This window comes from Globicephala melas, chromosome 15 (assembly GCF_963455315.2).
Source record: "Globicephala melas chromosome 15, mGloMel1.2, whole genome shotgun sequence".
NCBI classification, from domain to species: Eukaryota; Metazoa; Chordata; class Mammalia; order Artiodactyla; family Delphinidae; genus Globicephala; species Globicephala melas.
The window spans coordinates 72,022,075-72,043,790 of NC_083328.1; the positions used below are offsets into that span (position 1 = coordinate 72,022,075).

The following is a 21,716-nucleotide window of genomic DNA, read 5'->3' on the forward strand; positions in this document are numbered from 1 at the left end:
GCTCTGCAAAAACTGAATAATAAAAACACCATTATGTAAGTAAAAAACTGATGAAGTATCTAAAGTACCAATCCATGTCCAAAGATAATACTTGACAATTTTTATATGCCTTAAAGATAAATAAGTACATTAAAGATTTCATACTTTAGTAAATGGAGAAATAAAACTGCTTTCTGCTGCAGTGTAATTTTATTCCCCTTGTTCCATATTAAGCAGTTAACAGTGTATCTAGTGACATTAAATGGTATTAAGCACTCACATAGAGTGCTTTAAAATAGTAATTATGTGTTTGAAAAATTCTAACCAGAATCTTATCATGTGAAAGACCTCAGTAATAACAAAACTTAAGAGGTCTTGGATAGCCTTTACCCTGCTATGTTGTCAACTTGTGAGTTCCTGTTCAAATGAGAATGATCTTCAATTCCATTTTAAGTCAAAGCCCATTATCTTTAGTAGAATGGCTTTTGACCAAACTGAAGGTAACAAAATATGTTCTCTAAAGGACTTGGCCAGTAATACCTGACCATGGGTTTGGTACTGCATGTCACAAGTTGCAACCCTTAAAGTTCACTAAGGCCTGAATTACATGTTGTATAATGACAGGTCTTACAGGGAATATCTAGTTCCTTTTATATGTAATTGTGAAGAGTTTCAGTTCAGGTTTAGAAGGGCCTACTGACCTAATCTGCTCACTTACTTTGTACTGCTTTCTAATATACGGTGACTATGATTCAGAGACAAATGTAATGTCTTTATTTAAGTAGTTTTCAAAGTATCTCTGGAATACATGGGGAGTGGTGTGCAGATGGTGGTGTGCAGATTTTTTTAAACAGGTACCATAGGGACTTCCCTAGTGGCGCAGTGGATAAGACTCCACACTCCCGAAGCAAGAGGCCTGGGTTCAATCTCTAGTCAGGGAACTAGATCCCACATGCGTGCCACAACTAAAAGTTCACATGCCACAACTAAGGAGCCCACAAGCCGCAACTAAGGAGCCTGCCTGCCGCAACTAAGGAGCCCACTTGCCACAACTAAGACCCGGAGCAACCAAATAAATAGCTATTTAAAAATAAATAAATAGGTACCATATTTCCCAGCAGGATTCCATGTATTATTAAATGGCCTTGTGAATGAAGAAAACTCATCTAAACACTGACTTGACCTGGCAAATGTTTAGGTGACATGGAACATATGGTACTACTCTAATTGGTGTCTATAAATACTATATAATTTTGCCCTCATCATATGAAAAGGACTACTACATTGTATAATTATATCCAATTCTGTGAGGGCCATTATATACAGGACTGGGGAGACCAAAGTAGTCGTGTACCATACACCTTTGGAGCAAAACTGGTTCCAGTTAGAATGAAGGAGGTAAATATTTTCCTTTGAAGTCGGTGAAATTTTTTTGCAATCATTTGAAAGATTTAAAAATTCAAGATTATATCTTTAAACGATTCTGATTGTAATTTGCCTCCTAGTATCTATTTTCATGGAGTAGTACAAAGGAATTATATTTGGATGGTGTGGCTTATGTTTCTTTTGCAAAAAAGAGAATTCTTAGACTATTTTCTTAATTTTAGGAGTTAGCAAACTTTTAGTGTGGTATGTCAAGTGTTTGTTTATTCATTCCTATTTAAGAGTTCCTTAAACCTCCATCTTGAGTAAGATATGGAGAAAATGAGACCTGGAAAATTTTGATAGTCTCATTGCCATCTAAGAGGACTCACTGCTCAGGTTAGGGTAGAGGTGGAGGGGTTTTCAGTGAGAGTTATGAAAAACCATTATCACCACCAATTCCCATACAGAAAAAATCCTAACATATATGCACACAGAACTTTTGGAAAACCTAGGAGTTCAGAAATACAGGAAGACTACAGAAGCTACCAAAAGTAGAAATAACTTCAGGGGGCTTATCATGGTACAGCAAAGATTTAAAGAATCAGAAAAAAAAAAACCTTGCCCCATCCCAATTTTCTGTCAAACAATTTGAAAACTCATCAATTGGAGGTTCATTTGAACAAGTTTCTCTCTGAAAATGAAAATACTGGGACTGGTAAAGGAGGCTTTTGTATTAATTAGTTGAATTAGATTATTTTATTTCTTAATCCTTACTGAGATACATAATCTACACCAAGGAAACAGAAATATTAATGTAAAGGAGAAGGGAAAACAGACGGAAAGACAATTTGGGAATCTTTCTGGACATTAGGTGGGAAACAAAATTGGAGAGAATATAACTAACAAGAGGGCAGTGGTAACTTAAGAGCCTCCAATGAGAGGTGGAATGCCTCCTCTGCATAGAAAAGGGAAGAAATGGTGCTTCTTTTCCCTCCTGCTTTACTTTATCCGGGCCAACTCAGTCTCTTAGTGTCTCTTCCACCTCAGTTTGGTTGGTAGTTCTATACTTTGTCAATTTATTAGCAATGTGAATGCCATTCAAAATCACCATCACCACAAGGTGCTTAACTTTCACCTGAATATCTATAATTTCCAACGGGTGAAAACAGTTAAAAGTACTACTCAGGTAAGAATTTTTAGACAAGAAAAACAGCATCAATTGAAGGGATTTACATAAAAGGAAAAAATGCGAAAAAAATCTGGAAAACATAATGTTATACAGGAAGTGGCAGAGCTATTTTAAATCACAAAAGAATGGGGTAAAGAACTCCCAAAGGAAGACACAATGCCTAATCTACAATTTTATTTTAGACTAATATGCCAGACAGGGTTCACACAATGTTCTTAGATATGTTATAAATAAAAATGCATGTTTCATTCATAGTATCAGAAACTGCTTTGGCTCTATTTTTTTTTTTTATTTACTTTTGGCTGCGTTGTTGCGGCACGCGGGCATCTCATTGCAGTGGCTTCTCTTGTTGCGGAGCACGGGCTCTAGGTGCTTGGGCGTCGGTAGTTGTGGCACGTGGGCTCAGCAGTTGTGGCATGTGGGCTCTAGAGCACAACAGGCTCAGTAGTTGTGGCGCACAGGCTTAGTTGCTCCGCTGCATGTGGGATCTTCCCGGCCCAGGGCTCAAACCCACGTCCCATGCACTGGCAGGTGGATTCTTAACCACTGTGCCAACAGGGAAGCCCCATGCTCTATTTTTTAACTGTATCACTGTAAAATAATTCTTTTCACCTTAAAACCAATTTTTATACTTCAAAGACTATCACAATGGAAAACAGTGAGAACTACTTTAAACAAGTGCATTTTGAACCACAACATTTGACAGTACCACGACTGGTTGAAATAACCCAGAAGTCTATACAATTTCTTTTCTCTCTCTTTTTTTCTTTTTGGCTGCGCCACAGGGCTTGCAGGATCTTAGTTCCCTGACTAGGGATTGAACCCAGGCCCCCTGCAGTGGAAGCACAGAGTCCTAACCACTGGACCACCAGGGAATTCACTACAATTTCAATAAGTGATTACAAATGAAATAAAGCTTGCCAAAAGGTCTAGTTGAAAACCAACCAACAATCAGGAATTATTAAATTGGAGATACATGATGACAAAGGTGATGTACTTGGAAAACCATACTGATGAGACAGTGGATATCACACAGTAACTCCTAAAACTGGGAAGGGAAAGGACAGGACTTCTCATTGAAACTATATTTATGAAGATGACTTTGATGATATATTGTAACATCAGGGATATCATTTATGCGTTATACTGTAAAGAGTCAGGGATAAGAGAATGCCCTGCTTGCTGTTTCTAAATCAATCCTTTAAGCTCACTTTGAAAACTACACATTCCCTCATATTTGATTATCTCCTTCAATTTCTAATTAAAATAATTATTATGCCCTTAATGGTAGAATATTATTCCAGGGAACAGGAATGGGGGAAAGAGCCTGCATAAGAACATTATGTGCATTATCTCATGCAATCCTTTCTACAACTCTTGGAGTTAAGTACTATTATGATCTCTATTTTGTGAATGAGGAAATCTGAAGTTTAGAGAAATTAAGTGACTTAGCTGAGGTCACAAGATGATCAAAAGGCAGAGCTAGAACTCAAAACCAGGTGTGTCTGACACTAAAGTGCTTAAACATGTTATGCTGACTCCAACAGGGAGTAGAAAGACCTGATTTCCATTCTAAATACTGGCGAGGACTCCCTGATCAAATGCTGATGGAATCTGGAAAAGGCACAGTCTATGCTGGTCACTGCAATGTGTAAGTGCCCCAGACACTCAATAGGATAGGACCTGCTTATTCAATTACAACTTCGATTTCTATCACCTCAAACCACAATGTTTCTGGCTTTTGCTACTGACATTCTATTCACTTCAACCTCTCAGACAAAAATTCTCTGTCAACATTTAATTTTCTGCCCTTTTGACTTCTTTTGAGAAAAGAACACTTGGCTCGGATCAGCAAATCTGAGTTCTAGTCCTACTTTGGGGGGGTGGGGGCGGATTTAGTCAAGTCACTTAATTTCTCTGAACCTGATAAAGTGGATATTCTACCTGTATTAGTTATATTGATTCAAGATTATCAGCTAAGAGAAAAAGCTCACTAATTTGGATTGACAAAGGTTGAGCTAATCTAAACTACTAAAAAAGTTGTACCTACACAAAATTCAAAATACAGGTGTATTTAAAACAGGTAAAATTTCAGTAAACTGTACAAGTAGAGATCCTTAGAGAACTAAATTAATGAACTTAAAAAGTACAGTACATCAAATGCTTCTATACATACCACGTGTCACACTCTATACTAGGTCTTAAGATATATGGAAACAACAAGGCTAAAGTCTCTGCCTTAAAGGAGTTCACTGCTTAATAAAGGAGAGAGGCACATGTATATAATCACAATATAATTTAAAGTGGGATTGTGGCAGAGACAATGAAGGCCTAACTATGTGTATATGTGTGGCAGGGCAGAGAGAAGACTGGGAGGAATAGGGGGCAAAGGAGAGGTGGAGGAGGTGGGAAGGCCTAAAAGTAACATTTAAAATGAGTCCTGAAGAATGAGCAGAAGTTTACCAGAAAGAGAGAAGTCACTACAGCACATGCAAAGGGAAAGGAGTGGTGTGAAGGACATAAGTTAGAAATACCATAGGAGTTTAATGTAGGGAATGGGAGGATAGGAGCAGGAAAAGAGAGGAATTACAGATGCAAGCCAGAGTAGACTAGATAACAAAAAACTCTGCCATGGCAAAGGAAGAAATTGGTGGCAAGAGGGCCTGTTAGGAGGCTATGCGCTGAACTACCATAAACAGAGTTTCAGTGAAGCCAAATTAAGGAAGGTTTACTGTATGTATATTCAAAAAAAGAATGTATTTAAACCTCAGACATTCAAAATACTGCCCATTATAATAATGTCCTTCAAGGATCATTGGTTTGACACTGAAGGGACCATGTGGGAGAAAAATATTTAAAACGTTATGATTTTACCTTCAATAAAGGGATATAAAATGAACTGATGGCCAGAGGAATCAGTATTTAATAGCAACAATCCACTGATTACGAAGAAACAAACAACAAACAAACAAACCACTCTTCCTCATTTTTTTCTAATATCGTAAAAAAAAATCTAATTGTGATAAAAAACACATCATATACATTTATCATCTTAACTATTTTTAAGTGTACGGTTCAGTAGTGTTACGCATATTCACACAGTTGTGCAACAGGTCTCCAGCATTTTTTCACCTTGCAAAACTAACTCTTATACCCATTAAACAACTCCTCACCCTCTCCCTTCGTTTATATATATATTCTTTTCACTCTCCACATCACATTTCTTTAATGAAGATACATCAGCGCCATCTGAGAAGATGTTTAAAAATCAGATTCCTAGACCCTTCTCAAACTTTTAGAATCTGAGGATGAAGCCTGGGAATCTGCATTTTAACAAGTTTCTCAGGTGATTCTTGGCAGGTATTTGGGAACTACAGTACTACTCTATTATCTATTTATCCCTGTAGTTTATGCATAACATATAATTAGGTTCTCCATTTAAAAACCCTTCTAAACTCCTGTGTTCAAGGGGAAATAGCTCATAAACATGTTACAAAGAACATGTCACAATGGCTAAAATCTGTAAAAATACAATCCCTGAAAACAGTATAGAAAGTATAATCACATAGCAACCTCCAAAGGAAATGGGATCAACCCAAGTTTCCATAGTGCTAAAGGTAATAATAATATCCAATTATAAGGTCAGTGCCCCCTCCCCCCACAAGGAGTGTGCAGTCCATCACTTCCCTTCAATTTCATCTGATCATTTAAAAAGTATCCTGAAAATTTAAGCTTCTTTTTCCAATCCTGTAGTTACAAACTGGCAGGAAAAATATTAACCACCAAGCTTGCCACTTTTTAACAGTATGTTATCCACTTCTTTGGCTAAAAAGGGTCAAACTACCCATTAAAGTTCTCTCTAAATTCTGCAAACTAGAGCTGTCAGTATAGTTTTGCTGGCAGGGGCTAGAACTTCTGAGGCATTTTGCTTTCATACCTAAATGCAACAAAGAGAAAAATGGACACATACATATAATTTCACATTCACACTATTACAAGCAAAGTGAAGCAAATCTAAAGTTATTAAGCAGACCATGCAATCTTGGTAGGTCTGCTTTCTTCTCCATAAGGTGAAAGCTCTGACTGATGTGAATGGAAGGGATTAAAATATTGAAAACTCCAGACATTATAACTATTCTTCTTACCTCTAGTTCAAACTATGAAGCCAAAAAACATTTTATAGTTAAAATTAATGTCTCTCTTAAAACAAACGCATTAACGGAAACTCAACCATAAACCAGAGCTGTCAATTCCCATTAGTAATCTTATACAAATAGATTAGTACTAGAACCTGCTTCAACCTTCCATTTTCAGTGAAAGCTCATTTTCTAAAGTCCTACATCGGGGGTTCTCAAAACTTTAACGTACATAAAAACTGCACGGGTGGCTTCTGAAAGGCAGATTCTCTAGCTTTCTCTTCCAAAGATAGGTCAGTTAGGAGTTGGGGTGGGGAGCTGCATCCAAGAATCTGCATTTCCAAAAAGCTGTTCTAGTGATTCTGATGCTGTCCTACTGTAAGCTTACCAAAGGCTGCAAAAAAGTTCAATTATATATTTATAACTCTAAGTTGTAAAATTGAGCGAAAGTCATGTTTTTCCTATTTTTTTCTTTTGGATATCAAAAGTAATTTCTGAATAGAGATTAAAAATAAATTTCTTGTATCTCAATCTCCAACTGCATGATTTTATTGTTATTACTATCTCAATCTCCAACTGCATGATTAAGTATGCAACTTCAAGCCAAAGTACTTACAATTCAAAGTTCTTCAAAGCTTGCCCACTAACTGCAGAATCAACCTAACCTTCAGTAATTCAATCATTCCGGATCCAAACCAGGGGACCACTCAAGATATTTTTTAGAACTAAAGTTATAAGACACTCTGCTTTATAACTGTTCACTAATGCAACTTAAGTTCCCCTGCTCTTTGCCTAAAGTTGTTGGTCTTTGCATAGGTCAACAATAATGTTGTTTTGAACATGAAATAAAGGGAAAAGAGTCTTATGGTCTGGAAAAGTTCTGATTCTTTGAGGGGAATTATTTTCTTAACATAAAAGTAATTGGTCCAGTTGACCTATTATCTTTTATTTTTTAGTGACAGGATAAAGAATGAAAATGACCATCCCTATAAATACTCGTATCTGGTGGTAATAAAACCACCATTTAAAAAGCAGCAGGCATGCTGGTATTATATATTTAGCTGTCAGTACAGTTCATATTTCCCTAATGTGCTGCTGCTTCAGCCAGTGGCCTTACCCTGATCCTTTCCTTAATGCCTCTCATTAATGAGAATTACACAGAGGGTAATTTTCTGTTTGTCACTGTTCTTTTAACTTCCTGATAGTTTACTTCAAGTAACTGAATAGTCTGGACAATGTGTACGCTGTTCACAGGACAAATCTTTTGGCACAAAAAGGCTGATAGAGCTTTAAAAGTATTTGTCTTAAAGACATATGGTAATCATTAGTTAACGGCAAGGTACAGAGAGCAAACCGAGAAAAGAAGAAAGAGTGGTCAGTTTGGGGGAACACTACTACCATAGGATGTTCGTGGGAGGAGAGCAAGAGAAAGGCATCACAATACCTTCCTCTCTTGGACATCTACATTGCACATGTTTAGTATATTAAAGCCTCTGAGAAGTTTTGGAGTAAGAACAATGCTTTACCGCAACAATTCCCAATTTTGCTTGACCACAAAATCTTTTACCGTCAATAATTTCTTGAATATGTTCTACTAATATGTTATATTGGGCAAGAAATATAACCTCTCTGAGCCACTGTTTTCCTCATATGCAAAAAAGATATAACAATAAGACAGGTCTACCTATCTCACAAGAGGATTGGCAGGAGAAAATGGGTTGGTATTTGTAAACCTGCTTTGTGAACCATAAGCACTGCTAGTTGTATGTTATCATTACCACCAAGAGTAATAGTGAGTGTAGGAATAGATGTTTCATTCCTAGTGTGGAGAGTCAAAAACAAAGAAACAGGGCTTCCCTGGTGGCGCAGTGGTTGAGAGTCTCCCTGCCGATGCAGGGGACACGGGTTCGTGCCCCGGCCCGGGAAGATCCCACATGCCACGGAGCGGCTGGGCCCGTGAGCCATGGCCGCTGAATCTGCGCGTCCAGAGCCTGTGCTCCGCAACGGGAGGGGCCGCAGCAGTGAGAGGCCCGCGTACCGCAAAAAACAACAACAACAACAAAAAAAAACCAACACAAAGAAACAATGTAAACAAAACAGAATAAAATATTAAATATACTTCCTCCAAAGGTTTTCCATTCTTAAAAGCACAACTGAACTCCAACAATTTGCACAAAAATAATAAGCTGTACAAAGGCACTGCCATCTGCAGGCCATAGAGAATGAATGCTTGCAATGGTTATTTAAAATGAAGTTTCAAACCATCAGGTGCTCCTTCTCATTAGACTTCTAAAGCCTTTCCAAAAAATGTTTATTCTTAGCCTTGGAGCACTGGTAGATGAGGCTCCATTTGCTGAAGTTCTGAAACTGACTGGAGTAAAATAACATTCTCATTTCTTCTCCACACAGGACTGCTGCTTAGAAATGTGAAGAAAATTACCTTAGCCTTCCGTAAATTCTACACTGTGCTCATACAAAGTAATCCCAAGGAATATGGATTTTTCACACAGCCTTTGAGGGGAAAAAACCCTTGAATGGCCTATGCTGACTTTTCTCTCAGTGAGTTAGAGTCAATCTACTCTCTCACACACAAAAACAGAGCTTATGGATATACTGCAAATAGGAACAGACGGTTGACTAATGAATAAGTTAATTCACCAATGCCTCCTTCAAAGTGTGGTGTTCAGAGGCGTGTGCCATTGAACAACCTGCGCCTAGAAAAATTCCTTCCACTGGGCCTTCTCCAGCACAGCCTACAAGGAAAATCACTGTTTCTATGTTTTAGGTTAAGAGACTGTCAGAGGTTTCAAAGAATATCTGGAGAGTGACAGATGAGCTAAAAGAAAGGCAAAGAGATCAGAATGAAGGAAGAAACTGATGTTGAAATATAGCCAAGTGATCGCCAATATTCACAGCGCAAAGCTTGGGCTTTACTGTTTTGGAAAAGTCAACACCAAAGTTAGTTTTCACACCCAGACTGACTCGTACAGAAAACATTAAACCTAGAGTTGTCAAAAGCCAAATCCATCGGCGCTGGCAGAAACATCTTTTTTGAACTGTCCGGTAGCTACCACACCACGATGCTACAAGAAAACTGAGGAGGCACACCGGATGCCCTTGAGCGCAGTCCCTGAAGTTCTCTGGGACTATCCCGCGTTAAGTCAATAACGAGAACAGTTTACAACGAGAAAGCTTACAACATTATTATCCCCGAAGACCCTGGGGCATTTCATGGAATATGCTATGCCTCAGGGAACAATTTTGTGCACAGAGCTAAACGCAGAAGGAGCACAATTAACCCCATACTCCTAGAGCAGCGTTTCCCAGAGCGTGGAACGCAGAATAATTTCAGGAGGAATCAGGACGCACTGTTTATTTTAATACATAAGTATTTATTTCTTTATGAGCGTTAGAAAAATAACTGGCTTTCCATCATACGCTTCGTGATTTACGTTTCCACCTTAAACAAATATATTTAAAAAGGAGAGAAGAGTCAGTTTAAAGAAGAAAAAAGTAACATTTGGTAAATAAACAGCAGTACAATGGGTACACGGACATAAAAGTGCAACGCAAGAGACTGAAACAGGGGAAACGCCGTTCTAAAAAAAGCCCCCGGCGGGTCGTCCGGGTGCGGAAAGTGCCCGGGGTCCAGAGAATGAGAGCCAGCCGGTTGGGACGCTGGCTCGGTCGCTAGTTGCCAGGGTAACCGCGGGCCCGGTTGCTTTCCCCGTTTTCTGGGCCCGGGTCCGCGTTATAAAACGGGTGTGTGGGGGGAGGGTGTCACATAACAACGAGACGCCTCGAGGATGCTATCGAGGGGCCGCGAGGCGGGCGGCGGCGATGGGGGACAGAGCATTCGGTTCGCCGCCCGGCGCCGCGCGCCCAGCGGAACGCCCGGTGAGGCCGGCCGCCTCGTCCCAGGTTTGAATCCCGACTGCGCCACCGACTCGCTGAGGACCCGCAGGCGAGCGACTTCACGTTTCGAGAAGGGGGCGCGGGGTGTGCAGCCCTAGCCTACAGAGGAGCCCGGAGGACTGTTATCGGCGGGTCGCGCACAGACTGGAGGCGGCAATGCGGCGCTGCCCGCCCGGAGCCCACCTCCAGCCGCTCCGACTGGCCGGGCCTATGTCCGACGGGAGCCAAAGAAGGCCGCGCCCCGCACCGGGCATGCGCAGCCCCGCGCGCACCCGGAGAGGAGCCGAGGCCGCGGCCGCGCGTCGAGCGGGCCCTCCCGCTTCAGCCTCCCCATCCGGCCCCGGCCCCCCTCAACCGCCTGCCCGTCAGCCCCACGCCTCGGCGGACGGCCACCGCTTCCCGGCACTCACCGCTACCAGCGCGGCGGGCTCCCGGCCGCTTCTTCGCCTTAGGCCCGCCGCTGCCGCCTCCGCCTCAGCCCACCTGCCCGCCGTAGGACAAAGGCGCCACCAACCGACCAGCGCGGGCACGAGGCAATGGCGGCCGGGGCGTAGAGTGGGGGCAGAGGGCGCGCACGCAGCGGCAGGCGCGGCAATGTCGCAAGAGCGCGCAGGTTTGCGGCAGGGCTGAGTTGGAGCGTCGATCTCCTTAGCAATGAGGGCGTGGAAGTGGCTCGGGCGGTGGTTGAGAACGCGAGGGGTTGCCTAGTAACGGCGTCCCCGGCTGAGGATGGGTCCCAGTCCTGGTCCCCTCCCCCTACAGGGCTTCGCCTTTCTTCTGATGTTCAGAGTACTTTCTTTCCTCTCTAACTGTGGAAATAGATCATTTAAATTCTAGAATACCTTGATTTCGTCTTGCATAAAACTCAACACCTATAGATGTGTGTATTGGAGACTAGTATATATATTCCCGTAATCTGCGGATCACAAGGAACAAAGAGAGCAGAGAGGTAGAGAAAATGTTTTATTTAAATTTACATTTAAAGAGGCTGTGTGTCCTATTAGTTTCACTAACAAGAGGCAAAAGGATTCTGGTGATATAGTCACAGGTTCTTTTTGAATTATTTCTTTCTTTCTGGAATATTCATTCAGTGTCAAAAAGAAATTTCCCAGAATGTTGACCGTGAAGCACGTAAAATGTTGTATTGTTCATTTAATCTGTAGAATATATTTGTCACAGGGAATAGAATTTGCTCACACAATTGTAAATACACTCTATTAATCACGCCGATGGCTATGTGAATCAGGTAGGCTTTTTTATTAGTTAGGAAATGCCCCAGACCCCATAGGGTCTAGTTTTTCTCCTTGTGAATAGTTCATGCAAAATAAAAACGGTGGCTGTGAAATTTGAACACTATGGGAAATCAGATTTCTTTGACACCAGCTCATATGCTCCCTCCTTCACTAATTTATTCACTGAATGTTTATTATACACCTACTAGGTGGCCCTATGATTTATTATACACCTACTTGCTAGGCACTATCATAAGCAAAGGCAGACCCATCCCTGCTATCTTGGAGATGCTGTGCAGTGGAGAGATAGAATTAGGCGAATAATCACACTTGTGTACAAACAAAAATAACTGAAGGAAAGAAATAGGGATCCACTCTTTTGTCTAGTCTTTCTCCTTGTGAATAGTACAGGGTGTGTCTGATGCCTATGAGCAGGTATGTTTGGCCTTCAGATCCTTCCCATAATTCATCATGGCACCTGGGAAAATGGAAGCTGTGTGTTTTTTTCCGACTCCACTGAGAGGTTCTGAAGGCAGATAGGACTTCTACTCCCAGGAGTTTCCCCTTTATCCCAGGTTGTTCACTCACTCTAGATGAGAAGGCTCAGGATTTTGTGGATTCACCTGCTTTCCTGATATCCTTTTCTGGGTCAGGTTAAAAACCACACTGACTCAGTTTAGAATCTTCTGTTTCTTTCCTTGATTACGCCTTTTTGATGTTTATGCCATAAAGTTGTACCCTTTTCTTTTTTAAAAAAAATTTATTTATTTATTTTTGGCTGCACTGGGTCTTTGTTGCTGCTCGCGGGCTTTCTCTACTTGCGGCGAGCAGGAGCTACTCTTCTTTGCGGTGCACATGCTTCTCATTGCGGTGGATTCTCTTGTTGAGGAGCACGGGCTTCAGTAGTCGTGGCACACAGGCTTAGTTGCTCCACGGCATGTGGGGTCTACCCGGAGCAGGGCTCGAACCCATCTCCCCTGCATTGGCAGGCGGATTCTTAACCAGTGTGCCGCCAGGAAAGTCCAAATTGTACCCTTTTCATTGTCTGGTTGAATTCTCTTAATTTTGGGGGGTATCCTTTAACTTAATTTTTTATTATTGGTTAGATACACAAGGACAGAGATTCTGTGACTCCATTGCATCCTGCTATTTTTACCCACCCAGAAGTTTCACATTATCTCATTTACTCTTCACAACAACTCTATGTGATAGATACTATATATTTTTAAAATTTTATTTTTATTTCTGGGTTCTCTATTCTGTTCTGATACTATATAATTTAAACTTTAAAAATTCCTTAACATTTCAAACATGTGTTAAACTACATAAAATAATATAACATATACCTTTCTACTCACTACTAAGATTCTCCTTCCATTGCCTTCCCCTCTCTTCCAGAGATAATCACTCTCTATACATTTTCAGGTATATTTTGTATTTTTATTATAAAGAAAAAAATATATATTCATAATCTGTATGCTATTGTTTACTGTGTTTAGAGATATATTATGTATCTTTTCACAACTTGCTGGAAACTGGACTAGGTTTTCAAGATTTAACTGTGTTGAAACATATAGCTAGTTTAGTGGTTCTTAAAGTGTGGTCCCTAGACCAGCAAGCAGCAGTAGTAACATTGAGAACTTGTTAGAAATGCAAAAAATTGGCTCCACCCAAGATCCATTGAATCAGAAACTCTAGGGATAGGATCCAGCAATTTGCCCTTTGCCAAGCCCTTCTGGTGATTCTGATGCACCCTAATGTTTGAGAACTACTGCTCTAAATTATGCATTTTTTTTGCTGCATAGTATTTTATTGTATGAATCAGTCACAGTTTATGTATCTGTACTAAGGAACACTTAGACTTCTATTACAAGGAGTGCTACATTGAACACATTGGTACATACCTCCTTGTGTATACATGTCATACTTTTCTAGAATACACACTTAAGAGTGGAACTGATGACTTTGTAGTATATCACATCTTGAGCTTTAGGAGGTTTATAGCCAGATTGCTCTCCAAAGAATTGTTAATACATACTTCTGCCAGCAATGTGTAAGTACCATTTCTAGATATCTTTGCCAACTTTTGATATTTTCAGACTTTATTCATTTATTTTTGCTTATGACAATAGGTGTGAAATGATATCTTTGTTGTTTTAGTTTTAACTTTCTTGAATTTAGTGATATGGAGCATCTTTTCTTACAGGCTATCCAGGTTTCTGCCTGTTGATATTTCCAGACCATTTTTCTAACGGGTTTATTTATGTTTTTCTTATTGATCCATAGGAGTTGTTTACATATTCTGGATACTGATCTTGTGTTAGTTAGGTCTTCTTTCTGTAGTTTGTCGATTTACTTTGTTAATGGTATCTCATCATTCAAAAGTTTAAAATTTTAATGTAGTCATATGTTTCAATCTTTCCCTTTACTGTTTGTAGTGTTCAGTGTCTTGTCTGAGGATTCCTTCCCTCTTGTGAGGTCATGTAGATATTCTCCTAGGTAAATACTATTAGTATGCCAATCTTACAGGTGAGTCAGTTGAGGCACCGAGAGCTGATATGACTTGCCCAAGGCCGCAGAGACTGGAGGTGAGTGACTTGGGCTCTTGACCCCCCGGGTTGCACTGCACTCCACAACTGAGGAGTCTCTTGCCACCCCGTTCTGCTAGTTGTCTCATGAGACTACTTCTCAGCCTTTTTCTATTGATGTGGAGGATGTGCAGAGTTCAGACAGGCTGCAGGTTAAGTGCAATTCTCATTTACTACATCACGGAAACCTCTGGCTCTAGACTTCATGATTCTTAGAAATATTTTGAAATTTTTCAAATAATTTCAGATTTACAATAGAGTTGCTAAAGTAGGATGAAGAATTCCTGAATGTCCTTCAGCCAGATTCCCCAAATGTGGACTGTGGAATCAGACAGTCCCACGTCCACTACTCTGCTTCATCACTTTCTAACTGGGCAAACTTGAGCTTGTTGTTTAACCTCCCATGTCTCATTATCTTATTTATTTATTTTTTAATGTATTTTATTGAAGTATAGTTGATTTACAATGTTGTGTTAATTTCTACTGCACAGCAAAGTTGTTCAGTTGTATATATATATGTGTATATATATATACACACACACATGTATATATATATATGCATTCTTTTTCGTATCCTTTTCCATTATGGTTTATCACAGACTATTGAATATAGTTCCCTGTGCTACACAGTAGGACCTTGTTGTTTATCCATTCTGTATATAATAGTTTGCATCCCGTCTCATTTTCTTAATCTGTAAGTTGGGGATAAGAATAGGACGTACCTCGTAAGGTCAGTAAGTTAAATTAAATGAAGTAGCACATATCATGCCTGGCTCACCACGTGGCCTCATCAGCTCATAGATCTCATCTAGGTTTATTTTATGACATTATGGTTTGCACCTTTCTATACATTTGCTTTTGCTAACAGTTTTTAGACCATCCCTAGAAAACAGAGGCCCTTGGCTTTTCATGGCCTACTCTGTTCACAGATGGAATAAATGTCGCTGGAAGCTGGTCAGTGCGTCCTTTTCCCCAGGACATTGGGGTGGCGGTGGAGGGGACTTTATTGTGATGATAATGAGTTCCTGGTGAGCCCAACAGACCTAATACTCCTCAAAGCAAGATTCTGCCAACAAAGCGGATCAGAATGACCTTGCCCCCACTTGGCAAGTGTGTTGTACATTGAAAGAGGCGGCTCCAGAAATGCAGTGCAGTCACCCTAAGGTCCCTCCCAGCCATCAGGGAGTCTGGCCTCCACAACACACCCATTTATGTCAGGATAGCTCTATGCAACTGTGGTAGTCAGAATAATGTCCTCCAAAAGATGTCCACAGCCTAATGTCTGGAACCTGTGGATATGTCACCTTATATGGCACAGGGACTTTGCAGATGTCATTAGACGAAGGATCTTCAGATGGGGAGATAGTCCTCAATTATCCAGGTGGGCCCAGTGTAATCACAAGGGCCCTTATCAGAGGGAGGTAGGAAGGTCAGAGTCAGAGAAGGAGATATGATGACAAAAGCAGAGCAGGGGTGAGAGACAGAGATAGAGATAGAGAGAGGGAGGGGGAGAGAGAGATCAGAACATGTTACTGCACTGCTGGCTTTGAAGATGGAGAATGGGGCCATAAGCCAAGGAATGCAGGAGGCCTCTAGAAGCAGGAGAGAGCGAGAAGACAGATTTCCTCCTAGAGCTTCCAGAAGGAGCACAGCCTTGCTGACCCTTTTTTTTTTTTGCGGTACGCGGGCCTCTCACTGCTGTGGCCTCTCCCATTGTGGAGCACAGGCTCCGGACGTGCGCAGGCTCAGCGGCCATGGCTCACGGGCCCAGCCGCTCCGCGGCATGTGGGATCTTCCCGGACTCGGGCACGAACCTGTGTCCCCTGCATCGGCAGGCAGACTCTCAACCACTGCGCCACCAGGGAAGCCCAACTGACCCCCTTTTTTTTAAAAAAAATAAATTTATTTATTTATTTTGGCTGTGTTGGGTCTTCGTTTCTGTGCGAGGGCTTTCTCTAGTTGTGGCAAGCGGGGGCCACTCTTCATCGCGGTGCGCAGGCCTCTCACTGTCGCGGCCTCTCTTCATTGTTTTCATAATATTCCTTTTTGGGGTGATTCACACCATTTCAATTATTGTTACTCTAGATGGAATATATTTAGTTATTTTATTTCCAGAGCCATGTAAAATATACTAGTGAAAACATTTAAAGAGAATTCTTTGACATAGGTAATTGAATGCTGTTTGTACTCCTCAGATGACCAGGGAATCTGATTAATGCCTCCCTTCCCTTGAAATTCTCAAAGGATCCATCTCCTAATTTGCCTACATAGGTTGGGGTATAGAAATAGAATATAAATATAATAATCATAAAACTGTTTAAGGATAATATCAGAGAGTAAGACAGTTCAGCTGAGTCAATGGCTCACTCTTTCCTGGTGATTATGATTCAGCGAGTCTAGGGTAGAATTTGAGAATCCAATTTTTTGTTAAAAAAGCCCTCCCAGATTTGCAAACCACTGGGCTGGGTAATTAAAATTGCAGAGATAGCATAAGTAAATGCTAGTTACCATGTTTCAGAGCCCCTTACAAATAACCCCAAATGAGAATGTTGACTCTCTCTTACCAGGTTTAGAACTGGAAAACCGGCCAAGTCAGTAGAGACAAAATCTGAAGGATGAGTGTTCCAGATTCTAACTTAGTGATGTAAAGCAGCCATTTTATCCTTGTTCATCGTTTCTGGGAATCAGGAATTTGGGAAGGGCCTGGTTGAGAAGTTCTGCTTCAGAGTTAGTCAGACAGTGGCTGCAGCTGGAACAGCAGGGGGATGGAGTCGCTGCAGGCTGGCTGGATATCTCGCTTCACATAGTCTCAGGGCCTCCCCACGTGGTCTCTCCACATGGGCTAGTTTGGCTTCCTCACAGCATGGTGGTTTCAGAGCACTTGTGCTCCTTAAATGGAGCTCAGGGCTCTGAGAGAGTGGCTGAAAGAACCAGGCAGGAGCTGTATGGCCTTGTATGACATTGCCTTGGAAGTCGTATAGCCTCATGAGGCTGCCCAGATTCAAGGGGAAGGAACATAGGCCTACCTCTCCATGAGAGGAATAGCATGGTCCCACTGTAAGAAGACTCTGTGAAGAGGCTTAATATCATCAAAACAACCCAATCCAAAAGTGGGCAGAAGACCTAAATAGACATTTCTCCAAAGAAGACATTCAGATGGCCAAGAGGCACATGAAAAGATGTTCATCATCGCTAATTCTTAGAGAAATGCAAATCAGAACCAAAATGTGATATCACCTCACACTAGTCAAAATGGCTCTCATCAAAAAATCCACAAACAATACAGGCTGGAGAGGGTGTGGAGAGAAGGAAACCCTCCTACACTGTTGGTGGGAATGTAACTTGGTACAGCCACTATGGAGAACAGCATGGAGGTTCCTTAAAAAACTAAAAATAGAGCTACCATATGATTCTGCAATCCCACTCCTGGGCATATGCCCGGAGAAAGACATGGTTCAAAAGGCTACATGCACCCCAATGTTCATTGCAACACTGTTTACAATAGCCAAGACATGGAAGCAACCTAAATGCCCATCGACAGAGGAATGGATAAAGAAGATGTGGCACATATATACAATGGAATATTACTCAGCCATTAAAAAGAATGAAATAATGCCATTTGCATCAACATGGGTGGACCTAGAGATTGTCATACTGAGTGAAGTAAGTCAGACAGAGAAAGAGAAATATCAAATGATATCACTTATATGTAGAATCTGAAAAGAAATGATAGAAAATGAACTTATTTACAAAACAGAAACAGACTCACAGACTTAGAGAATGAATTTATGATTACCAGGGGGGAAGGGTGGGGGGAAGGGATAGTTAGGGAGTTTGGGATTGACATGCACACACTGCTATATGTAAAATGGATAACCAAGAAGGACCTACTGTATAGCACAGGGAACTCTGCTCAATATTCTGTAACATCCTAAATGGGAAAAGAATTTGAAAAAGAATAGATACATGTATATGTATAACTGAATCACTTTGCTGTACACCTGAAACTAACACAACATTGTTAGTCAACTCTGCTCCAATATCAAATAAAAAGTTAAAAAAAAAAAAAGAGTGTGTGGATCGGAGATATAGCTCTGGCTGTCTCTGGGAAATAGAGTCTGCCCCAGAGTTATCCCTTGCCTCCACATTCAGTGCACCTGACCCCAAGTCTTTCTCAAATCTGTCCACTTCTCTAGGTACCTTCTCTAGGAACCTCTGGCCACCACCCAGTCCAAACTATCATCACTCCTAGCTTACCTCCAAACTAGGCTCCTTGCTTCCACTTTTCTTGCCTCCAATTCTTTCTCTTCTACAGCTAGAGTTTGTTTGTATACATACATATTTATAAGAAATCGATTGTCACTTCCCATTGTCCTTTAGGATAACGATAAAACTGCCTTCAAGGCCCTGCAAGATCTGGAAACCTTCTGCCATCCAGCCTCATTTTATACCACTGTTCCCCTTGCTTTCCAACCTGCAGCCCCATTGGTGTTATTTCAGGCCCTACATTCACAGCATTCTTTCCACCTCAGGACCTTTGACCCTCCCATTCCCTCTCCTCCCTTTTCTGCCACATCTTTAACTCCTATTCATCCTGAGGGCTTTAATTTAAATCTCACTCCCCCTCTCCATTCAGAGTAGAGAGATAGTATAGCATGGTAGCTAGGAGAACAAACTATGGATTCAGACTACTTGGGTCCAAATCCTGGCTCTACCATTTACTAGCTGTGTGACCTTGGGCATGTTACCTAACCTCTCTGTGCCTCAGTTTCCTCCTTTGTAAAATAGAGATAGTAAAAAGACCTATTTCGAAGGATTATTGTGAATGTTGCTGAGTTAACATATTTAAAACACTTAGAACAGTGCCTGCCATGTACGACTCAATGAGCATTAGCTGGTCGTAGTTTGCCAGCCTATTGCACACTCATAGAACTGTGCTCTTCTGTCTTAAAATTACCTTTCCAGTCAGAGGTTATGCAATGGGATATGCAATGGGTTACCTCCTAATCCCACAGCTGAGGATAAAGAGGTACTAAGTATAAAGCAGGGGCCCTTGACCTGAGGTTCACGTACTGGGAAAAACCTACTTCCATATTTTCATTTACTTCTTACTGAAATTAAGCATTCATTTCAATTAGGAATGTAGTCAACAAACAACAGTATTAGCAGAGCCTGCTATATGGTCTCCAACAGAAATCACAGATATTTCATATCACAATTATTAGAGATGTCTTGAATTATTGTTTGCACATATAATTACTTTGAAATTATGTAAATTTTAGACTCACCACTAGATCTTATTAGTTAAACCATTAATAAAGAAGCACATACAGTGCTATATCACACATTTGTCTTTTTAATATTTTGATGACTGTATTTCAATATAATTGGTTTTCTTTGTAACCCTATTTATTATATTTTATGCATTTTCAAACATTTTCCTGAAAGGGTCCCTAGGCTTCTCCAGATGGTCAGATGGGTCCATAACACACAAAAAAACTTAAGAATCTAAAAAAAAGTAGTCAATCACTCTTAGACATAAATCGTAGCAATGTTTTCTTGGATCTGTCTCCTAAAGCAAAGGAAATAAAAGCAAAAATAAACGGGATCTAATTAAACTTGAAAGCAAAGGAAACCATCAACAAAACGAAAAGAAAATCTACTGAATGGGAGAAAATATCTGCAAATGATATGACCAATAAGGGGTTAATATCCGAAATATATAAACAGCTCATACAACTCAACATTAAAAAAAAACCTGATTTTAAAAAATGAGAAGACCTGAATAGACATTTTTCCAAAGAGGAAATTCAGATGGCCAACAGGCACATGAAAAGATGCTCAACATCAGTAATCATCAGGAAAATGCAAATCAAAACCACAATGAGATCTCACCTTACACCTGTCAGAATGCCTATCATCAAAAAGAACACAAGAGGGGCTTCCCTGGTGGCGCAGTGGTTGAGGGTCCGCCTGCCGATGCGGGGGACACGGGTTCGTGCCCCGGTCCGGGAAGATCCCTCATGCCGCGGAGCGGCTGGGCTCGTGAGCCATGGCCGCTGAGCCTGCGCGTCCGGAGCCTGTGCTCCGCAACGGGAGAGACCACAACAGTGAGAGGCCCGCGTACCGCAAAAAAAAAAAAAAAAAAAAAACAAAAAACCCACAAGAAACAAATGTTGGCGAGGATGTGGGGAAGAGGAAACCCTCATATGCTGTTAGAGGGAATGTAAATTGGTGCATCCACTGTGGAAAACAGTATGCAGGTTTCTCAAAAAACTAGAAGTTGGGAATTCCGTGGCGATCCAGTGGTTAGGACTCTGTGCTCTCACTGCCGAGGGCCCGGGTTTAATCCCTGGTTGGGGCACACAAGCCGCGCGTGGCATGGCCAAAAAAACCCCACAAAAACCCTGAAAATAGAACTACCATGTGATCCAGCAATTCCTGGATATACATCCAAAAATACCAAGACAATAATTCGAAAAGATACACACACCCCAATATTCATAGCAGCATTATTTACAACAGCCAAGGTATGGAACAACCTAAGTGTTCATCAGCAGGTGAATGGATAAAGAAGATGTGGCTTATATATACAATGGAATAGTACTCAACCATTAAAAAGAATGAAATTTTGCCATTTGCAAAAACATGGATGGACTTGGAGGGTATTATGCTAAGTGAAATAAGTCAGAAAAGACATATACTGTATGATGTTACTTATATGTGGAATCTAAAGCATACAACAAACCAGTGAATATAACAAAAAAGAAGCAGACTCACAGATATAGAGAACAAACCAGTGGTTACCAGTGGGGAGAGGGAAGGGGGAGGGGCAATATAGGAGTAGGGGATTAAGAAGTACAAACTATTATGTATAAAATAAGCTACAAGAATATATTGTACAACACAGGGAATATAACCAATATTTTAAAATAAGTATAAATGGAGTATAACCTTTAAAATTGTGAATTTCTATATTGTACACCTCTCACATATACCTCAACTATATTTCAACCAAAAAAAAGAAAGTAGTCAATGACTGGGATGAGGCACTCTTCTCCGGGTACACTAAGAGGTGAGTCAGTCACTGTCTGAGGACTTTATACATATCCTTATTTAATCCTTGTAACACCCTAATAGGTAGGTAGGTAGGTAGGTATTACTATTCCCATTTTATAGATGAGAAAATAGAGGCTCAGAGAGGTGGGTAAATTACCCAAGGTCATGGGACACTCTACTAGTGGTGAAGTCCATGCTTTTAATGACTTCAATATCCTGCTTCCTATATAAATCCTCTTAGTCCTTCCACTAT

The 21,716-nt window shown here is 40.8% G+C and overlaps 1 protein-coding gene and 1 non-coding gene across 5 annotated transcripts in view; both read right to left on the minus strand.

The window, feature by feature from the left end:
* Positions 1–11,151, minus strand: part of NCOA5 (nuclear receptor coactivator 5) — a 29,105-nt gene extending 17,954 nt beyond the window's left edge. Inside the window, exon 1 of one of the 4 annotated variants that reach the window (XM_030848828.2) lies at positions 10,995–11,151. The gene's annotated coding sequence lies outside the window, so the exon portion shown is untranslated. The remainder of the gene's footprint in view (positions 1–10,994) is intronic. The other 3 variants (XM_030848830.2, XM_030848831.3, XM_070043685.1) reach the window with 3 other exon arrangements.
* On the minus strand, positions 3,336–3,408 carry TRNAG-UCC (transfer RNA glycine (anticodon UCC)). The gene has a single exon. It is a non-coding gene; the product is annotated as a tRNA-Gly (tRNA).
* Positions 11,152–21,716: the final 10,565 nt, after the last annotated feature.